The sequence below is a fragment of the Vanellus vanellus genome (assembly GCF_965231255.1).
Source record: "Vanellus vanellus genome assembly, chromosome: 1".
Taxonomy (NCBI): domain Eukaryota; kingdom Metazoa; phylum Chordata; class Aves; order Charadriiformes; family Charadriidae; genus Vanellus; species Vanellus vanellus.
Genome location: NC_138905.1, coordinates 189618316 through 189630433, shown reverse-complemented (window position 1 = coordinate 189630433; position 12118 = coordinate 189618316). Strand labels below are relative to the sequence as shown.

Sequence of the window (12118 nt, the reverse complement as noted above, 5' to 3'; positions counted from 1 at the left end):
GAAATGTGCAAATTTATAGAATTTTAAACTGTGTGTGTAAACTAAGTAAACTTCTAGTAACCTTTAGCCATTTACTAAATAAAATGAGTAGTTCTAATAAGATAGGGAGATGAGTTTATTGCTATGATAGCTATGAGCCCTCTTTTCCTATAACTCGTAGATTTTTGTGTTTAGTGTTAGCTGCAGTTCTGAAATGGATTGTTAAGCTTGTGTGAATTTGGCTTCCTCGCAGTAACTCTGGTTCCTCCCATTGAATTGTGTACTTTATGACTAGGCCACGTGGAGATGGATTACTGATGGCCTTGTCCATAGTGTCATGTTTTTACCTCAGATTAAATTTGTTTACACTATATATTCATGCTCCAAATGAACTTGTAGTAGTAGTTTAAATTTGCCTTATGATAGGTGGAAAACAGGGTAGTCAGATGATACTGGCTTCTTTGATTGCTAGCTCCTAAATATACATTCTTTTTTTTTTTTTTTTTTTTTACATTAATGTGTAGGACACTGCTCAGAATAACCATTTGATCTGATTTAAGTGATAAAGAGGAGGGAAGGAATATGTGTTGCGTTAATGCGTGCTGGGGAACAAGTGGAGAAAGAAGTCATCAAGTACTTGTAGTGAGAAGAATGTTAAGATTTATGTTTTGTCTCTTCACTTTCCTTTTAAAATAATTACACTTTCACAATAATGTCTTTTACCACTGTTTATTAAGTTGCAGGTAAAGTTTAATCATATGTTTGCATACTTTTTTAGTCTATGCTCAGTAGTATTTTGCTACAGTTAAAGAGCTCTAGATACTGTGGAGCTCAAAAATCTGTACAGTCCAGTTAATGATTCATTTCCTTAAAGCCCAAGGTTATCATGGTTAAATTATTGGCTCTTCGGGAGTGGTCTGCCAATGTACGTGCTGCTAACAGGTGTTCAAGTGATTCTGCTGGAGTTGGGGAGTATACCCTTCCCCACATCCTGCTCCCCCTGCAATGCTCTCTGCCACCAGTTTGGAGATGGGAAGCATCTTCCATAGAGTTTTGAACTCAGAATATATGTTTCATTGCATGTTTTTGTAACAAACTGCAGCAATTATTACTTGATTATGGTAATAAGACTACCAATATTTTAGTGCTTTTGGTTTTCCTACTGTGCCCCTTTTTTTTCTATTTTAAATGTACAAGATTCAAATTGATGAATTAAAATGTTGACTCATAATATCAATAATTAATACATTATGATACATTGCTGGAAAAGCAAACTTTTGATTAGTATAGGCTTGAATATACCATATTTCTGAAACCCACATTCAATTCATGTGGAAAAAAAATAAAAATGCTTTAATGCTGCATTGCAGTGTGCCATTTAGTGCTCACCCCAGTACTTCCTATAGCTTCTCTCCAACAAAGTTGTGCGGATGCCTGTGCAAGTACCAGTAGAACACATTTTATTGGGTACCTCATGATTTTCCTGACATGCAGGCTTCTTAAATACGTATGCATGCTTTAGTTTGTAAAATAGAATGAAAGAACTTGACTGGTAAATGGCAATTCCCTGATGACTTGAAAAAAGGACGTGAAAAGATTGCCAAGGCTAGGAATAGCAGGCTGTTACAGTAAGTCACATCTTGAAGTATGAAGTTGGCTGTTCTGTTTTGAAGAAATTTTTATGTTGGACTGAAATCTACAACAAGAATAGTTAAGAAATAAAAGAATAGAAGACTACCTCATGTCCACGTGTAAAATTATATACATGAAGTAATCATATAATGCTTGTCCAGCAAAAAAAAAGGAGGGGAAAAAACGGTTACGTAACGTTAAACTCTGGGCTAGTTTGCAAAATGCTTATGGGGATTTCAGTTATGCAGTATTAAACTATGAATTAGGAATAATTTAAAACTTGGGAAAACAGCTATTTGGAAGAGTAACTACACTTAAAATACAGCCTCATTCTCAGTTGAATTCTATGTAATGGTAATGCTTTACAGCCTCTAGAGAATGAATTTTGAGCACATGCCAACAATGAAGGACTTCTACTTTATTAGGCATGTGTTACAGGTTTTTTTTTTTTATGTTGGCTATGTCAAGCTTTGTCACATGCACTATTTTTTCCTTTTTGTACTTTTCAGTAAACTAGAAGATGGAGTTTGACTTAATTTTTAAGAGTGTGAAAGATATTTTTCCAGTATGAACTTTTTTTCACGTAGAAGCAATTGCAGCATAGAGTGCTTGTGAGGTTTTTTTTTTAACTTTTTTTTTTTTTTTGGTAGCTAGAAAGCCATTAAGTAGAAAGTACAATAGTTTGCATATAATATACAGCTAAAACCTGAGAATTTTAATGGAGAGATCTCTCGGTGCTGCTGCAAACTAATTTTAGACTCTTGCCTTAAAAAGAAAATGTGATGGAAGGAAAGAAGCCTTGTTGGTCTTTTATAGGAGAGCTTATCTTAGGAACTTGCAGGCAGAAGCATTTTATTAAATATAACAACTGTTTTGAGGAAACGCTGGCCTTTACATTTTGTCACAGAAATCAGATCAGACAACTGATTTCATACTCTTGACATGACTGTTCTTTAGTATCTCTGGTGTATGCTGTTGTCAAACTTGCTCCAAAATAAGCTATGCACATTGTATGTATTAATCATATACAGAAGCGTTCAGTAATGATTTAGATGGTGGGGTTTTTATCAAGAGGGCTCATAGTGTCTTGCATGTTTGCCTGAGTGCGTGGGAAGCTCTTTTTTATCTGCCCTGGATTGTGTTTATTTTTGTCAGTGAAGTCTTGACTCAAATGAAGGAAGGAGGGTCCTGTGAGATTCAGGGTATGGTTAAACACTCTTTGAGCCAGATCAGTCAGTGGGGTAAGTTTCTATTTTGGTATGGTTGTCTGATGTCTGTCTTTTTTCCCTGTTTTCCCTGTTCTGAATAATTTTATGAAAGCAGTAAGCCTAGGCTAGAAATGGATCTTTATATGTTTTCATATGTATTTTTTTGTTACCTATGACTTGTTACTGTTGTTTTTGCTTCTTGCACACAAGCTAAACCAAGTGCTAATATTTCAACAGATACAGAATGACAGTCAAACATTGCACACTGGTATGCCTGTGAAGAGGCACTGCCAAAGTTAATTGTGTCTAGTGCAAAAGCTGGGAGTTCTGGCTGATCAAAGCAGGTAGGTGTGAAGGTGCTTGCATGAAGAGAAGATACAGGGGCAACTCAATGCAAACAGTTTTATTTATGCAGAGCCAAATGATAATTTCAAACGGCCTTTACCTCAGCTGCTTTTTGAACAGCTTTTTGATAAAACTTGTGGTGGTCTTTTTCCAAGTTGTATTTGAGACAATTGCACAACGCTAATTGGGTACTAAAATATGGGTGAATTTGAGGCACTAGTCCAATAAGGAAAGTTAAGTCAGCAGATGTGCAGAAAACTTCTAATTAGCTAATTGAAGACCACATGTTTTGTGTGGTGGCAGCAGTACAATATAATCTAGAATGTGTATTTCATGTACTGTTAACACCTACTAGGTAAAAATAAAAAATGTGATGTAATTATCTAAAAGATAACTGACTGCTCGTGAGACTTTAAACTTGAATCGTGAGCCTAAGAGTCAGATTATATATTGCACAGGTATCATGGTGTGCTTGCACATAATTTGCAAGTCATGACTCTAAACTGGTTTCTGTCTGCGCTGTCACCAGATTGTGTTAGACAAAAGTAAGACTTAGTTACATCACATGCTGCTGGAGAACTAACACAGCTTACACAGCTTACAATAGCATTTGACATCAGTTTGTGTCTCAGCAGTAACAGTTACTAGAAAACTCAGTCCAGTTTTGGCTGTACAGTTCTTATTGCTACTGAAAATAGATGAAAGACTTAAGCCTTTTGGTCATACTGCATGCTAAATTTGTAAGCTCTAGGGTCAGGAAGTTCTTTTAACATGACAGATGTAGAAATTAGTTTTTGATATGGAAAGTAACATAAGTGCTCGATTCTGAAATGCATATTTTGAGTACTTTCCAAAGTAGAACTTCTTAAACAGCAACTCTTTTTTAAAAGCAACTCATTTGTTTAGCTTTTATTTTACAATGTATCCATGTTGCCCTTTACTAACATTAATTTATTAAATATATATATTTAAGTAATTATTGCATGGAAGGGGTATTTTTGCTGTATTTGAGTTCCTCAGAGACTCCAGGCACCAGGGGGAAGTCATGCAGAAGAGTAAGGGTCAAAACCTACAGAGAAAAGCCTTGAGCTATTCTCCCCTGAAAATTGAGCATGAACCTCACCCCCCCACCCCCTGCCTCAAAAAAAACCCCAAGCAAACAAACAAAAAATAAACAAAAACAAAAACAAAACACAAACACAAAACCCAAAACAAAAAACCACAACACCACCAAAGCCCAAATAAATCGTAGGCCTCCAAGCTGGTGTGGCTGTTGAGCAGTACTGGAATCACTCCTCTTAACATTGCTTATGTGTAGTATTTCAGCTTCCAGGTTCTGCAGATAGACTGACTGAAAGACCCTGACCAGAGAAGTGTAGGCACTATGTGAAGATTGAGAAGTCAGTAAGAAAATGATGCTTAAAAAAAAAAAAGTAAGAAATTTATGTAAGCTAATTGCATGTCAATGGAATCAAATTAAATCAAGCAAGCCAAGTATTAAGAGCTAAGAAGGAAAGTACAAAGACACTTAATATTAAGAAATTACAGATTTTGTGTAATTTCTTCAAATAAATTCAAGGTATACATAACTACCGTAATCTTTGCTGGCTTTCTTAAGGAGGAAAAAAGCGAACAACATGGCACCGTATGATTTCTTAAGAACACTGATTTTTTTTTTTTAAATATTTTTTTTTTTTTTATATTGGCTCATGAGCTCTGCCCAGAAGCATAGAATTTCCCTAAGGCTGAATGAAGGTCTGTCTTTGACAGAAATGTATATTAGTGCCAGTAAAGTCTGTTAATCTGATTTAAAAATGTGGTTTAGTTAAGCCAAAAAAAAAAAAAGGTGTGCTCTCAACTGTACTTGGCATACAAAGTTGACAAGCAACAAAAAGCATGTTAATAAAGACATTTAAAAATAGTCTTGCAAAACAGTTTTAAAAACGAAAAAAATAATTATAACAGTGTAACAAATACCCATTTCTTCAATTTTATAAAATTGATGCAGCTATTAATCGGAATTATTTTTACTAGGTACTATTTTCTGTAGTCAACCAATTATTCAGTTTTATACCTCTAGTGTTTTCCTGCTGTTATATATGCGCCAAGAAATACTGGCTGTGTTTCTTAGCTGTCACAGCAACACACATCTATATACAACTTTGGAGTTCTCTGTCACACTGAGTTCAGAAAAGCTGTAGCTTTTTAGCAGTCCTAAACTGTCAATAGGAAGGGTGTTTTAGGGATTGGTACCTACACCAGTCTCAAGTATTATCGGATGCATTTCCTGATAATCTTGATGACTCTGTGGCCCTCTCTGTTTTTTTAGTAGGCCTTCAAAGAAGTTGAGCACAAAACATTTATGGAGAGAAGCTACATGCTTTTAAAACAAATTCTGAAATTCAGAAAGTCAAGATTCCTGCCATTCTATTTGTCTGCAAGTTTAGCTTTTAATGATGGGTTGCATGACAGTTAATCTTTTAAAATCAACATACTGATCAATTGTTTTGATGCCTTTTCTCCATCTTGGGACTTGATAACATTATCTGGTATAGCTGTTTTAATGCTTAATGGCTTCTTCCCTTCTCTCCTGTCAATTCCCCGCCTCCCCTTCTGGCCCCAAAAAACAAAACCAGGAAGTTTTGGGAAACTAATATTTTTTTCACGGTGTCAGTGGCTTGGAATTTAAACAGTCAGCCTTACATCACTCCTGTTGATACTTTAATATGCATGTCATGTTGGTGCTAGCTTCCAGGAGAAAGATGCTTTGCTAAAATTTGTTGTTCTTGTAATGTTTATTTTGAATAACAGTTCAACTGGATGCTGGTGCATAGATCCTGCAGTGGGTTTGCAGTCTGCACATGTTTCTAGAGGTATGACTAATGGCAACAGGGCAACAACTACTTAAACTAGAACGTTTCATTTTAGGAATTGCAAATACTCCGTATGGTTAGTTGCACTTTAATTGCATGATGCTTTAAAATTTCAGTTTCAGGGTTGAGAAATAGTTGATCTAGCTGCAGGTAACTTGAATCTGATGTGGCAGTTTGTGTTTTGTTTCCATGTTCTTTCACCCAGACCTTGCAGTTGTTGGAGCCGCAGTATTAGAAATAATAATAAAAAAGTATTATTAGTTATATTCTACACCATTTACCAAATACATAGATTCAGTTGTTTTTGCTTATTTTGCAGATGATATTCAGTAGAATTTACTCACAATTATTTAAACTTTTCTTTACTGGCTGTTGAGCAGAACCACACTGATGCAGAAAAATGGGGGTCGCTCTTCACTGGCTCTTGAATTAGTGAGTAGCAGTGAAACCTGCTATGTAGAAAAGGAAGGTGGAAGAAAGCACTAAAGGGGGTTTTCTTCCCAGAATATCTATCAAAAGTCAGGTCACTACGAAAAGACATTGCAGAGATTCTTTCCTTTGCCCAAAGGAGATGAAAACACTGATTATAGGATTCCTTACCTTCTTCTGTGTGCTCACAAACAGAACTACCAGTGCCTTTCCTGACTTCATCTATGTCTGAAGATCATCAACATATGTTGTTCTTGTGTCATCACAGCCATAATTTCTTCCTGCTCCAACTAGAAGGATCCCATCACAGCCTGCACTTGAGGTAAATCAGCAAACTCTACGGTACAATGATTGAGAAGAGCTGTTATATATTCAGCTGCTTAAGCTGGCTTAACATCCCATCTCAGTAGCGTGAATCACTTCTGATGATTGATATGAGGCAACAAAAAAAAAAACCTCTCCCAAAATTCCCCTAAGAGGGATTCAGGTGCTTTGGAAGGTTTATTCTAGACCTCTTTTCTGTTCTTTTAAATCTTTAGAAGAGCAAAGGAGTACTTATTAGTGTTTCTTGTCTAAATGCAGAAAGGTGTAGTTGTTTCAGCCTGAAATACATAACTGAATATAGGAATCAATCAAGTTAGTATTTTTGATAGCTAGAACGCTAAAATTACCAACTTCGTTTATTCTTTAGAGTTCAAGATAAGTCTGTTCAAAGGAAGAAAGATGTATGAAAGGATAAAAATTTGAAGTAAAGAGTTCTCCCTTTCTTGGAAAAGGAGAGGTACTATGACCTTGATGTATGGGAAGGAATTTAAAAACAAGTTATTCCTAACAGCATGTTTCAGATTGATCTTCCAGAAACTGTATTGTTGTTCAGCTGTTTCCTTGAGGAAAACACTACTGGACAAAGTCCTCAAATGCTCCCCCTTGCCTTAAATTTTACATTGGTTTTTTGTCTCTTCTACTGAAATGCTACATCAACAGAATAAGACCAAGTAATCCGCTCTTCTACACCCCTGAAACTTCAATAGGTGATTTCATACTGTGCAGTACATTCAAGGGGATCTGGAGTCTTTTCCCAGTGAATAGGATCTTTCCCTGGTGAAAGAGGATTTCTCAAAGGCAGCCTTATCTTGGTATTTTAGAGGCCCTAGGCAGATTCCTGTTTGAAAGGAACCTGCAATAAGCTGGGTTTAGGCTGCTTCCTCTTGGTTGATTTGCTCTGATACCTTCTGTTACTTTGAGCTGGGAAAGAACATTGACTTCTGAAGTGTTACCAATGTTTGTAGGCTTCAACGCATTACCTGAAACTAGGACTATAATGCTGTATATGGCATTGTAGTTATGAATTGTAGGTAACAAGCACTAGCAACGTGAAAAGTTCCCAAGATTCAAGGTATTGCAAGTTATCTGGTGAAAAAAAAACCTTCTATTAACAAGGGAATCTTAAGAAGAAATGTTCTTGCAATTATACTGTCCTTTTGTGATGGTTTCTTAGACAGGAAGTACAGAGCAGTAGAAATTTGCATTGAATGTCTTCTATTTGTTATATCTTCTTTTATTTTTATCTTGGATCCTCTACCTTACCGGAAGAGGAGAGTATAAATGTTATCCTGGAGACATCTGTTGGTCAAGTACATTTATGTGTGTGTTGGTCAGTTATTCTTTCCAAACAGAAAGATCTTTCACAAACACACATATGAAAATACTGAACCTGACTCTCTGACCTTTGAAAGCTGATCTGAAATAATTAAAAAGGCAATGTTTTGTCAGATTGAAAGCTATAGGAACACATCTTGGTCTCATGTTGTTGAAAAGTCATAAAATTCCACTAAAAGACAATTAATCCTATTTTTTTCTATGAAATAGTCTTGTTATTTAGAACAAAGCCTCTTACCTTAAACTGGGATGCCATCACCATATTCAGTGTCCTCAGAGGAACCAGAAGCAGCGTATCTTACTGCATGCCCAAACAGTTTCTGTGGAAAAAAACTTACTGATTTTTCTGTTTTAATTACTGTAGGATATCAGGTTCTGTCCTTGATAGCTTTATCTGTCACCTCTTTTAAACAAAAAAAAAAAAAAAAAAGGACTTTTCCCCTGTCTGCTACTCATAACTGCAAAAATTAAAGATGCCTTTTTAAAAATACATTATTGCTGTGGTTTTAATGACAAAACCTAGCTCTTTTTCCAGCTTCTCCTTGTATTATTCGGAGCACAATGAAGGAAAGTTTCTTTAAGGAGGGGAAAACTTATAACTGAAGGACACATGAGATACCTAACCATGTAACGCTGTTTTGTCTAGGTGTGTGCTCTAAAGAAGAGAATGAAGAAACACCACCAAAATTCCCCCCAAATGAATTAAGTTGAAATTGCATCAAACGTAATGAGTAGCATACCTCCTTAGTTAACTATTGGATCATGCTTTACCTGGTGTCTTGAGAGCACTGAAGAGCACTGCAGGTAAAATGGTAGTGCCTCATCCTAGGCACACAGCTCAACGGCTACCCTACGTGCAAGTACCAGACACTGTTGCTGTTGTGCAACAGGTATTGCAATGGACACTAACCAGTACATACATAGACAGGCAGCTATGCATATAATTGTGTTTGAAGTCCAGTGACTTTCTAGTTCTGTTTTGTTGCATGTCGGCTCCATGCTGCTGATAAAATTTCACAGGAGTCTATCAGCTTTCGTGATTCGTGACAGAGAAAATTTCAGTGCTCTTATGCATTATATTTTTGTTGTTCAAATAATGATAATCAACTCCTAGGACATCTAGGTTTTCAGGGAAAAAAAAAGAGGATTATTCTGGAAATCCAGAAACCTGATCCAGGAACTTGGGTAGGTTCTTAACTTCCACAGCAATCATAAGGTGCCTAGGTTAAGTCAGAGGTCATCACAAGAGCATTAAACTGCTGTCAGTGTTTGACTGATCTGATTTTGCAAATAGAGTAGAAGACTTGAGATTGGAGTAAGGCCTTTACAGAGCAGTTGGGAGTGGCGTTAGGAAGTCATTGGTGAGGGAAACATTCAGGTAAGTATGACCGTTTCTTAAAGAGATTATGGGCAGATGTTCACTGCATTGCAATAGATGCCATTTTTAAATCACTTGAGAGAAAGTGAACAGAGGAGAGATTTGGATTTTTTTTCCAAGAAATGAGCACTTAAATGGTTTTGGGTTTTGGTTTGTTTTTTTTTTTTTTTTTTTTTCCTCCACCTACATCTACTTGTAACAAACTGAGAGAACTTTCCGGACAAAACATCTTATGATTGATCTCATCTATTGGTAGATGTCTTAAAAGTCTTGAAAGTTCACAGCTCAACACTTTGGGTTTTTTTTTGGCATCAGAGCATGAAAAAAAATGCATGTCTGGTACTCATCTCTTGTCATCCTCCCCTATTGCAGTGACTATGTGTATGTCTCTGTGTGGCAGAAAATGAGGGAATGCAGATCATTATTCAAGAAGTTACCAACTAGCACTTTTCCTTCCCCTCCAGTCTTTCTGCCTCCCTATCCTGGAAGTATGGAGTCCCTGCCTCAGCCTACGGCTTCATTCTTTTTCCAGCTGCCCACAAAAGTAAAGAACCAGTGTGAGAGTTTGAAGAAAGAATCCGCTCAGAGGACTGAGTCTCAAGCAAAAGCTCCAGGTTGCAGACTCAGAAAGAAACTTCCTTTGGGGAAGGATCTGCTTCCAGGATTTGCTCGTCTCTTTTTCCTTGGGCAAACAGAGTTCTTGAAGCAAACAACAGGGTTGCAGGTAGGTAGGGCCCCTTTGAACTGCCATCCGCTCAGGTGTGAAGGATGGACTTTATGCTGTTTCTCTATGCTTTTTTTGTTGATGTTGTCTTCCACTTCTCTAGGCTGAGAGAGGGAAAGAGTGTGAGCTGTAAAGAAAAAATGTGGGGGAGAGAGAGAGGAGAAAATAATATCCCGGGCACTTGGAAAGTATGTTTGTATGCCTCTGTGTAAGGTTCCTGTCCATGGGTCATATTTGTACTTCAGTTCTTTGAAGCACTAATGACATCCTTTGTCTGACCCTTTTCTAGACAGGAAACTAAGTCAAGAGCAAAAACTGGTGGCTGGGGTCAACGTATGGGCAGTGATTGTATATGGCCCATAGCCACACAATTTTCATCTCCTCCCTGTCTCTTTACACCGGTGCCAGGTTTGAATGCGCAATAAGGTGGAGGCCGCCAAATGGGTTTGAAATCTGACTTGATTCCCAGCACTGAAAAAGTTCCCCAGTTCGAAACATGTAAATACGTTCTTCCTTCAGAGGAGCCTATGGCTGCTGGGTTTGTTAAGTCCTGGTTCTTTGTCCATGTGAAGAAAATAAACTGGGATGCCCTGATTTAGGGCATCTACTAACCCGCAAGATCGGCAGTCCCTCAGGGCCAGAGAAGGGGAATCGGTAGAATCAGCTCAGGTAAATTCTGCCTTCCTTGCTTCACACTGCAGAGCAACAGCCTCTTCCTTGCAAACATCAGTAGCCCACAATCAGACCTTTCTTTCTCCAGCTATGCCATTGCTGGCACAGGAAGTTTATTCTAAATTTCCTTTGGATTTTTAGCGAAAGGAATTACTTGAAAACTGGCAATGAAATTCTAAGGAGATTTTACCAGTTCCTCTTTCGTGCTGAGTTGAAGTCATTTGGAACTATGTTACGTGCATTATTACTTTGGTGCATCTTGTGACTCTTCTCTCCCTCTTCATTCCCTCCAAATTGCTTCAGGACACCTTCTAACCTTTATACTGCATCACAAGCCTTCAGCAGAAGATCTTGAGAGCCATTTATGTTGCTGGAAGATGACTGGGTTTGGATCTTGGCCTTCCTTAAGCAGGATCTCCTGACAAAAATGGGATTGGGAAAGAAATGACTCCTTTTTCCATCACACAGAGTCACCCTAGAAATGGAGGCCTAGGCAGAAAATTACTTCTGAATGCATCATTCTTTAGGAAATTTGTTTGGCCTCCCATGGTCCTTTTGTTACAATGTCATAAAGATGTCTTTTATAAAACCTAAACCTGGCATCTTCCTATCTGAAGATCAAGTCAATAAATCCAAGTTTAAGAGTTTACAGGTCTAATAATGTGATCGGATCTTGCTGTCCCCTGCATAGGAGATGCCACGTGAATCTGTGAAACAGGGTTCTGCTGTGGTTCAGGCTGTTATGTTATATTTGTGAAGCCTTTTCTACTTATAGTCCATTTAAATGATTAGAAATAATATTAATAAAGCTTCTTGTGAAAATGGTATTTAATTAGGCTTCTATCTTTCCAAGTTTACTTAAAAATAAATCTGAGCCAGAAATGTCACAATGGCAATATGGGAAGTTACTGCATCTTTTGAGGTTTCCTGTGGTTTTGTGTCAAGAAAAGGTATGTTGGAAGTGTTTGAGAGCTATGAAAGTGGAAAATCTCAGATTTTTCTTTGAGTGAGAAGTTATTTGTTCGAAAGCAGAAAGCTTTAATTGTTTACCCCCTAAGGGATTCTATAGTCAAACTTAATTGTCTTGTGAGATCTCAAATAAAAACCTTATGTTTGGCAGTAGTGAACAGCACGTGCTTGCCCATGTACCCTTGTTCTTTTTACTATAGGAAATTAGTTTTGAAGAATAGGACTTACTTTTAATGTTCAGATTAGGAAA

The 12118-nt window shown here is 37.3% G+C and overlaps 1 protein-coding gene and 1 long non-coding RNA gene across 2 annotated transcripts in view; both read left to right on the top strand.

Moving 5' to 3' along the window:
• The window catches only part of TSC22D1 (TSC22 domain family member 1), a 95770-nt gene that overhangs the window by 30152 nt on the left and 53500 nt on the right, over positions 1-12118 (top strand). The window lies entirely within an intron of this gene.
• On the top strand, positions 3070-11240 carry LOC309686420. Its single transcript, XR_014270538.1, has 3 exons — positions 3070-3163; positions 9968-10227; positions 11203-11240. It is a non-coding gene; the product is annotated as an uncharacterized lncRNA (long non-coding RNA).